Source organism: Phacochoerus africanus, chromosome 4, assembly GCF_016906955.1.
Source record: "Phacochoerus africanus isolate WHEZ1 chromosome 4, ROS_Pafr_v1, whole genome shotgun sequence".
NCBI lineage: Eukaryota > Metazoa > Chordata > Mammalia > Artiodactyla > Suidae > Phacochoerus > Phacochoerus africanus.
The window spans coordinates 64,078,836-64,088,535 of record NC_062547.1 but is presented as its reverse complement, the minus strand read 5'-3'; the positions used below and the strand labels follow the sequence as shown (position 1 = coordinate 64,088,535).

The 9,700-nt window shown below is 37.5% G+C and overlaps 1 pseudogene; it reads right to left on the bottom strand.

Moving 5' to 3' along the window:
* Window positions 1-3,552: 3,552 nt before the first annotated feature.
* LOC125124619 (olfactory receptor 7C2-like) lies at window positions 3,553-4,519 on the bottom strand (annotated as a pseudogene).
* Between the last annotated feature and the right edge of the window lie 5,181 nt (window positions 4,520-9,700).

Genomic DNA, 9,700 nt, shown 5'->3' with positions numbered 1-9,700 from the left:
GAAACAAACATGTAGATCTCTCTGCACTAGGCCAGCTGTTTGTGTTTTCAGGTGACCTCAGTAAATGTTCTAGGGTTTCATTTTCACTGACTGCTTTCCTGCAGTATCTGTTGGGCTCCTGTACTCACCTGGATGGGAACTCTGAGAGGAAGGTCTCTGTGTGGAAGTCCAAATTCCTCCCTGGGTTGTTGATGATGGAGACAGAAACACTGTCTCCAGATAGGAAAACAGTAAATACTGAAGCATGGATCTCTGAACTAGAAGTAATTATTCAAATGCCCCCTCCAGCTGAAGTTTGAGTAAGCTCAGACATCACAGCAGTGGGGATATTTACATCTCCATCTATTTGCTGTAACTGCACAACACATTTTCCATGGTTACTCCCACCCTTGAACACATCACTTCCCCAGGGGCACTTGTCTGGACAGAATGGATTTTTTTCCTGCTGATTTGCTATTCCCAGGAGACCAGATTAGAAGTTAGGTGTATCCAATTCTTATTGCTACTCCCTGACCTCTCTTGGCGTCCAGGGGTCTAATGCTGAAATTTTTAGAACACACAGTTGACGTTTTCTCCAAATCCAAGCCTGAGGAACCTGACTTGAGTGGTTTCCTTGGGTCTCGAAAGCACTGGCTGGGGATGGGAACACAGCTCCTGATATCACCAGAAAATTGCTATTTCTTCTGCTATAGAGAGAGAACTGTCTTCCTCTGCTAGAAAAATCTGGGTAAAATTATCCTTGGCTTCATAATGCCTTTGACATATCAATTAGGAATTTCATGTTTTTAATACAAGTGAGAAGTTGGTGTTTGGTCCTTTATAAAATATTTGGTTATTAGAAGAATATATATTTGGATCTCTAATATACCATGAGTTGAGATTATAATCTTATAGTTATTGACACATTTTTATAATAGTCCATCTTATGTCAACTGTATGATTGTGAGCCACATTCTAGAATTGCAGTATTAGGTGATTGGCCCAAAGTTATGAATTGAGTAAGGCATGTGCTTTGATTAGAACACAAAATATTTCTAGTTATTGAGCTCTAGCGGTTCTCAAATCAGATTTTTTTTTCCTCCAGAGGACAGTTGATAGTATCTGGAGAAATTTTTGATTGTCATATTTCAGGTAAGCTACTGGTTTGTAGGGAGTTAAGGTTAGGGATGCAGTTCGACAACCTACAAAGCAAAGGTCAGCCTCATTACAGGGAATTATCCAGCACACTGTGATTTGTGGTGAGGTTGAGAAACACTATTCTAAACAAGCACTTCTCCCAACATCAATGTACATGAAGCATTTGGGAATATTGTTTAAATGCAGATTCTGATTTGGCAGGACTAGGGTTACCCAGAGATTCTTCATTTGTAACAAACTCTCAGATGTTGCTGATGTTGCAGGTCCTGTTCTATGGACCACACCATGAGTACAAGGACTGTGGTCCAGTGTTAGAGTTTGGTGTATGTATTTTAGGTCTTTTCCATTAAGAACCTTCTTTTCCTCCTCAGGTCTGATGTAAGGTGGATTAGTGTTGGACTAAGCCATTCAGTGTCTGCATGCACACATTTACATGTGCTTCTTGATTATTTACCTCCTGACAGGAAGAAAATTTTGACCTTTGTTTTCTTACCTGTAACTAGGGAAATTCTACCTAAGTAGTTGGTGTGAGAAATAGATAATGTTTTAAATCTCACAGGAAATTACCTGGCACAGATAGATGCATAGCATTTATTATGACCATATCCGAGTTCTAAACTTACTAAGCTTGTTAGGACTCTAGAGAATCTCTCAAAATAGGAAGCAAGTTCAGGATTATTCTGATCCTGGGAGATTGTGAATTGTGATTTTAATTTCCTCCCAGGGCCCCCTGAAGGAAGCAGATTGCTTGAGAGGCCACCATTCTGTGCCTTATACTATGCAGGGATATAAACTCTGTCCCCTTTTTGCTGGCTGCCCATAGCCTCGGAAGAATTTTCAGACTCTTTCAAGTTGTTTTACTATGTTTCTATGATCTGCTCAGAATATGTGTAAAGCTGCTCTTTCTTGGTGAATCATAGTTTCCTCCAGCTCTTTTTGTATTCCTTATTGCAAATCTATAGCATAAAATTCAGGAAGATTTGATGTCATTAGAAATATTAAATGCTTGCATGTTTGTTCCTACCTCCGGTAGAATTTCTTTATTTTTCACAATTATTGTTCTTATTTTCATTATCTTAGGAGTGTACATCCTCACACATTGCTTTGAGTCTTGAATGTGCCTCAAGGGGAAGACGTGCACGTCCCCACCATTCAGTTTTGTACTTGGACCTGTGACAGTCTTGGGTTTACAAAATGAGGGAAGACTTGACATGCCCAATGCTTAAAGAGAAGCTGTAAGAGGCAGGTGACATTCCACCTTTTCTATAACGCCCCCTCTATTGTGAGAATGGGCACCTCTCACATAGGAGCTGGTCCATTGGCATGGCTTCCAGAAAGGAGATATGCATGTAGCCTAATGCAGTTGGGAAAGAGCCTAGACACCTTGAGACATATGTCTACTGTGATAAAAACAAACTTTTGTTATTTTAAGACACTGGGATTTCAGGAGATTATTTTTACCATGAATGTAAATGTAATTCAGACAATTATTCATTTTTTTGATGCACTGAATTTTTCTTTTCTTATATCTTTTGTCAGTTTTATTTAATGTATTGCATGTATTATTATTTCTGATATCAAAATGTAAACATAGTAATACAATTTTTAAAAACATTTAAAAACAATGAAACAAAATAATTTATTCTGACACTACAAGATAGTTATTTCAACATATTTTTTGTTTTAACTGTTTTAAATATTTAAGCATATTTGATTTACATTATTATGTTAGTTTTATGTATATAACATAGTGACAATATTTTATAGATTACACTCCATTGAAAATTATAATAAGATATTGGTTATGGAATTCCCATGCCCACCTCACTGTGCACTCATCCCCAAGCCCAGTGTATGCTCTGGCCCCACCCACTACATGCCCAACTTACCACTAGTCTGGCATGGCCATGTCAGTGGAAAAGCTGCATGTGGGCAGCCTCCATGAAGAGTCAAAGTAGTGGAGAAGATTATTCTTTTAATTAACATGACAGGCATCCTTATAAAATGGTTTCGCACACAGACACACACACACAGGGATGACACCTAATGCAGATACATTCAGAGATCAGGATGATGCTTCTATTTGCTAAGGAATGCCAGAGGTGACCAGCAAACTAAAAGAAGCTAGATATAGAAGTGATTTTTCTCACAGCCCTTAGAACCAATCCTGATGACCCCTTGATTTCCAAATTCTAGTCTCTAGAACTGTGAGAGAAGAGTTGTCTATTGTTTAAGCCACACAGTTTGTGGTACTTTGTCATAGCAGCCCTAGAGAAAAAATACAGTGTCTTTAAATATGATAAAAATCTATACACAATAACATATAATGATTCCAGTAGTAGGAGGAAATAAACTGATTTTGGAGGAATCCAGGATCCATGGGAAATGCCTACAAAATGTTTTGAGCATTGCTACTTACAAGAGCTCTGCAACAACCCTGTCAATGAGAGATGCTACTCTGTCAAAGAGTCTCCCCAGAGTCTTCTTCATGTCCCTGTTCCTCAGACTGTAGATGAAGGGGTTCAGCTTGGGGGTGATCATGGTGTACATCACCAAGGCCACCAGACAAGTCCTAGAGGATGAAACTGAGGTAGACTCCAAGGCTTGTGCCATACAACAAGGAAAGCACTGAGAGGTGAGACCCACAGATGGAAATGGCTTTGTAATTTACCCTGGATGATGAAATTCTCAGGATGGAGGAGAAAATCTGAGAATAAGAAAAGAGGATCCCAGGGAGAGGAAAAAAAAAATCTAGGACAACTACAAAATAAACCATTTTGGTAATGATGAGGGTATTTGAACAGGAGAGCTTTAGAACTTCAGGAAGATCACAAAAGAAGTGTGGAATGTTCATGTTCATGCAGAAGGACAGCCTCAAAACAGTCAAGGTCTCAAGAAGGGAACTCATGACACTGAGAAACCAGGATCCCAGAGCCAGCATTCCACATACCTGGGGATTCATGATGACGGTATAGTACAGGGGGTGACAGATGGCTACAAAGTGGTCATAGGCCATCATGATCAGGATTAAATTGTCCAGGCAGCCAAACACAAAGAAAAAAAATATCTGGCTGAGGCAGCCTGCATAGGTGATAACTTGGCTCTGTGTCTGTATATTCACAGGCATCTTTGTGATGGTAGTGAAGGTGAAACAGATGTCAGCAAAGGACAGGTTGGAGAGGAAGAAGTACACTAGCATGTGGAGGTGAGAGTCTGAGATAATGGCCAAGATAATGAGCAATTTTCTAGTGAATGTGATCAGGTACATGAAGAGAAACAACCCAAAAAGGAGAAGCTGTATATCTGGCTCCTCTGTGAATCCCAGGAGGAGAAAGTATCTTGTTTGGTTTCTTATTTCCACATAGCAGATGCATTTGTCTAGAATGAGGTAAAAAAACAAAACAAAACAAACAAACAAACAAAAAAAAAACCAGTCCAGCATTTACTCCAAATAAGGCTTCACCAGAATGACAGAAACATCCAATCCAAACCCAGGGAATCCATTAAGTCCTTCATTTGGGCTAATGATTTTATCTCTTTGATAACAAATTTTGGTTACCATTGATACCTTTAAAATCTCTGTAGGTTCAGTGGTTCTCTCTGAATAAAAAATATTTCGTATAAATAAGGGAAGCAAAGATTATTGATTGGACCATATTTGGAAAATTATAAAAGACAAAAAAGTTCCATGTAGAAAATGTGGCTATAAAAATCATCTATTTCACTGATAAAATTAATGTATTTAATCTATAAAGACCTAATTGTAATTCATAGAAAGATTAATGCATTAACTTAGAAAAAGGTGTAAGATATTAAAACTTCATAAAAGAAAATGTGAAAAGGGTAATAACAGAAAATTTTCTATTACTTATCTTTCCATTACTTATACCCCTTTTACTGCTGCATTTAAGTCACCTTTAAAAAAAAAAGAGCTATGCAAAATTCCATCATGTAGAAAGAAAAATAAAACCTCAAAATCTGCTATGAGAAGGTAATTGACCTGATTTTTAGACTGGAGAAATTAAATCAGCATGCCTGTCTTTTATAATTAGACACATATTTGCAGAAATCCAAGGGAAATATTCTGTAACAACATATGCCAAAATGTGGATGGGATCGTCTTTGAGTGTTAACATGAATTCAGATTTTTGGATTCATTTTTTTCTGCTATATTTTACGAAAAGTGTAAATGGGCACACATTCATTCTACCCTCAAGAAACAAACACTGTAAAATATGAAGATGTTGTTAATAAAAACTTCTACAGAACAAAACTAGTTAAAACAGGAAATTGACCTGAATCTGAGTTAATGAATGAAAAGGAAGGACAGAGTTTGGGGTTGGTAGATGCAAAGTATTACGTTTAGAATGGTATAGCAATGACACCCTACTGTATAGCACTGGGAACTATATGGAATCTCTTGAGATATGTCATGATAGAAAATAGTATGAGAAGAAGAATGTATGTTATGTATGACTGGGTCACTATGCTGTACAGCAAAAAGTGACACAACACTACAAATGAACTATACCATAATAAAAATAAATAATAAAAGCATAAAAATATTTATAACTGAGAAATAAATTTCAGAGCCAATTATTTGGCAAGAAAAGTCAAATAGAGAAAATCATATGTTTAATAGAAGCAATAAAAAGAAAGAAAAAGATAGAGTTTCCATTGTGGTTCAGTGGTTAACGAATCTGACTAGGAACCATGAGGTTGTGGATTTGATGCCTGGCCTTGATTAGTGGGTTAAGGATCCAGCATTGCTGTGAGCTGTGGTGTAGGTTGCAGATGCGGCTCAGATCCCACATTGCTGTGGCTGTGGTGTAGGCCGGTGGCTACAGCTCCGATTAGACCCCTAGCCTGGGAACCTCCATATGCCACAGGAGCGGCCCTAGAAAGGCAAAAAGACAAAAAAAAAAAAGAGAGAAAAGAAAGAAAAAGAACAGATGCCTAAAATTAGGAAAGAGAAAAATGAATATGTATTATATATATGAAAATACTTTGCAAGAAAATATTTCCAACTCCATTTTAAAAACCTGAAAATCTCTAAGAAATGATTATATTGATTTATTGGTTGACTCAGCATAGAGGGCTACAGAGCAATAACTAAGGAAGAAATTAAGTAAACACAAAAACTTCCTTCCAAAAGTGCCATGGTGAAAACATTAGAAATGGCAGGAACACTAGAAGACATTTTTAAGCATTACAAAGGAAGGAAAGACTGCTATTACTTAATATTTAGTTATCAGCATCCTGGAAGTTCTAACCATTGTATTAGTAGGAGAGAAAGAAATACATATTCCAAATTCCATTGTTTGAAGATGATAGATTGGTTGCAGATAATGAATTTTCAGCTAAAAATTTCTTGTCACTGAATATGACTTTACAAAAGTAGTTTATATAAAACAAATGTATAAAAAACAGTAGTCTTCTCAAAGTGACATTCAGTGGCATAAATTATGTTCATCATGTTTATTTCTTTTTTCCATTTTTCTTTATTTTATTATTATTATTAAAGTATAGTTGATTTACAATGTTTTTAAGTTCTATTTTACAACAAAGTGACCCAATCACACACATTTCCCTGTGCTGTACAGTTTTTACAGCCATTACTTCTACCTAGTTCCAAAACATTTTTATCACTATGGGAATTCCCTGTACTATCTTCATAACTTTTCTGTAAAACTCAAATTATTCAAAAATGAAAATTACTCAAAAAAGTGTGTGCAAAAGAGAAGAATAGTAGCATTCATAAATACAGTTAAATCTCTTAGAAAACAGATCACAATCAATTCAAATACTAGCAAAAACAGAAATCTCCTGGAACAGGGACTGGAAACATGCCAATACACAGTAAATTGTGATAAATTTACTAAATAGCTAAAACATTGTGATTCTCACTTTCAAGCACTGGTGCTATGTTTAATATGTAGGTTATCACTTTTTTTAAATTAAGTACAATTGATATATAACATTATATTAGTTTCAGGTGTGTGCCATGATTTGTTCTTTGTATATACTGCAAAGTTATGAAAATAAGTGTAGTCAACATCCACTTATGTACATAATTACATCAGTTATTCTTCTAAAGAGGACTTTTAAATCTAGTCTCCTAGCAACTTCCATATACATTCTCAGATATTATTAAATATATTCAACATGCTACACTTTATATCCCCACAACTCATTCATTTTTATGGGTGGAAATTTGTACCTTTTGGCTCCCATGACTCACTTCACCCATCACCACTGGCAGTGACCACAAATCTTTTTTTTTTTGTCTTTTGTCTTTTTTGTTGTTGTTGTTGTTGTTGCTATTTCTTGGGCCGCTCCCACGGCATATAGAGGTTCCCAGGCTAGGGGTTGAATAGGAGCTGTAGCCGCTGGCCTACGCCAGAGCCACAGCAACGCGGGATCCAAGCCGCGTCTGCAACCCACACCACAGCTCACGGCAACGCCGGATCATCAACCCACTGAGCAAGGGCAGGGACCGAACCCGCAACCTCATGGTTCCTAGTCGGATTCGTTAACCACTGTGCCACGACGGGAACTCCTCACAAATCTTTTTTTTAAATGATTTTTATTTTTTCCATTTTAGTTGGTTACAGTGTTCTGTCAATCTTCTATTGTCTTGCAAAGTGACCTAGTCACACACACACACACACACACACACACACACACACACACACATGCATTCTTTTTCTCACCTTGTCCTCCATCATGCTTCATGATAAGTGACTAGATACAGTTCTCAGTACTATACAGGAGGATCTCATTGTTTATCCATTCCAAAGGCAATTGATTGAATCTATAAACTCCAAATTCCCAGTGCACCTTATCTCCATCTGTGCCATTAAAATTAATACTCTGAGAGTTCTGCCTGCCTTCATACCTGTTTCCTGAAGCAGTACTGTAATGTTATCACTGAGCCTAATTTAGTTCCCTGGGTGATAGATGTTCAACTCAGCTCCAAGGAAGGGCAGGTAGGTGGCACCAGGCATTGGTTCTCTGAAATGGCAGAGTTGAAACTCCTTTCTTCCTGGAATAGTGCAGCTGTAGACTAGAGGAGTAAGGGCCATATTCACTAATTCTGCAGCTTCAGAGGTTGAAGTTCTGTAGATGTTCATTAAATTAATTGATCCATTGTTACACTAGTCTCTGTGTTTTCAAAGGTTGAAGTCTCACAAATGCTCATGAAATTAATTATTCCACTGTTTCTCTAGTCTCAGCAATTTGGTTCCCATGAGTGAGGGAGCCAAAATAGAAACAAAATTATTTTCTGCCAGTTTTATACCCACAGGAACATCTTGGATGTAAGATATGTGCATCTCCTGCCCAGGCCTCTTAATCATGATGTTCTTTTCTCCATGGATATCATCTCCACTGTCCTCTCCCATGACTATTTCATCAACATTGCAGATGGAATTTCTTCAACTATCAAAGATATGATGACCTTGTGAGTTCCAAACACCTGGACTTGGAGTTGTCATCAGAGGGATCTGGGACACATCCAACTCCCAACAAAACCATTTCCAGTGACACCTATTCATACTTATGAAAGTGCAATCTACAGAAATTTCTAGGCATGAAGTGATTGAAAAATGGTGAGAGGTGGATGGCTGGTTGTACAGGCAGGACTCTGCAGGTATCTACAGCTTTGCAGGGTCAAAATAAGTCCACTGGGGAGTCCCCAGCATTCTAGTTCAGAGGAACTCCTCATACTTAGTAATTCAGAAGAGAATGATTTTAAAGTAATGATCAACCTTATTAAAGCATTGTTGGCAAACAAGAACAGGCAAGCACTTAGGGTCACTTTTTTTTAGTGGCTACACCTACGGCACATGGAAATTCCCATGGCAGGGACTGAATCTGAGCCCTGATACTACGCTACACCCACACCTCTGCAGTGGATTCTTAAACTTCTGTCAGGTTCTTAACCCACTGCACCATAGCGGGAACTCCACAGTGACCAATTTGAGTGACTATTTTCAGGCTGAAGAGTAAAATCTACAGGATGAGACCTTTTCCACTAAAAGAGAGGATCTCTGTGGTGTCCAAAATGTTCATATAATTACCTCAAGTGATGCACCACCCATCTAATTGAAGCTTTATTCCTGGATTACCTTAATTCTCCCCTCCATACTGCCCCTCACTGCACATGCTCCATAAGAGGATATCAATATCTACTAAAGCATGCTCCAAAGAAACAGCCCCATGAAATTCACATTGAATCCATCATAAAAATGAAAATTATTGAGGATGATACTAAATACAACATATTGTGACATCTTTTTTATAATTGAAATATGGTTGACATAAAATATTATGTAACTCTCACATGTACTGCACAGTGATTTATTTGAATACATTGCAAAGTGAATAATAATAGTGCCCAAGAAATTATTAAAATGTTATTGACCATATTCCTTATGCAACATATTAAATCCCCATGGCTTATGTATAGCTAGAGATTATTACCTCTTAAACCTCTCCTTGTATTTTTCTCCTGCACAACTTCCCTCTAGCAACCTCCCATTTTTTTCTGCATCTATGATTC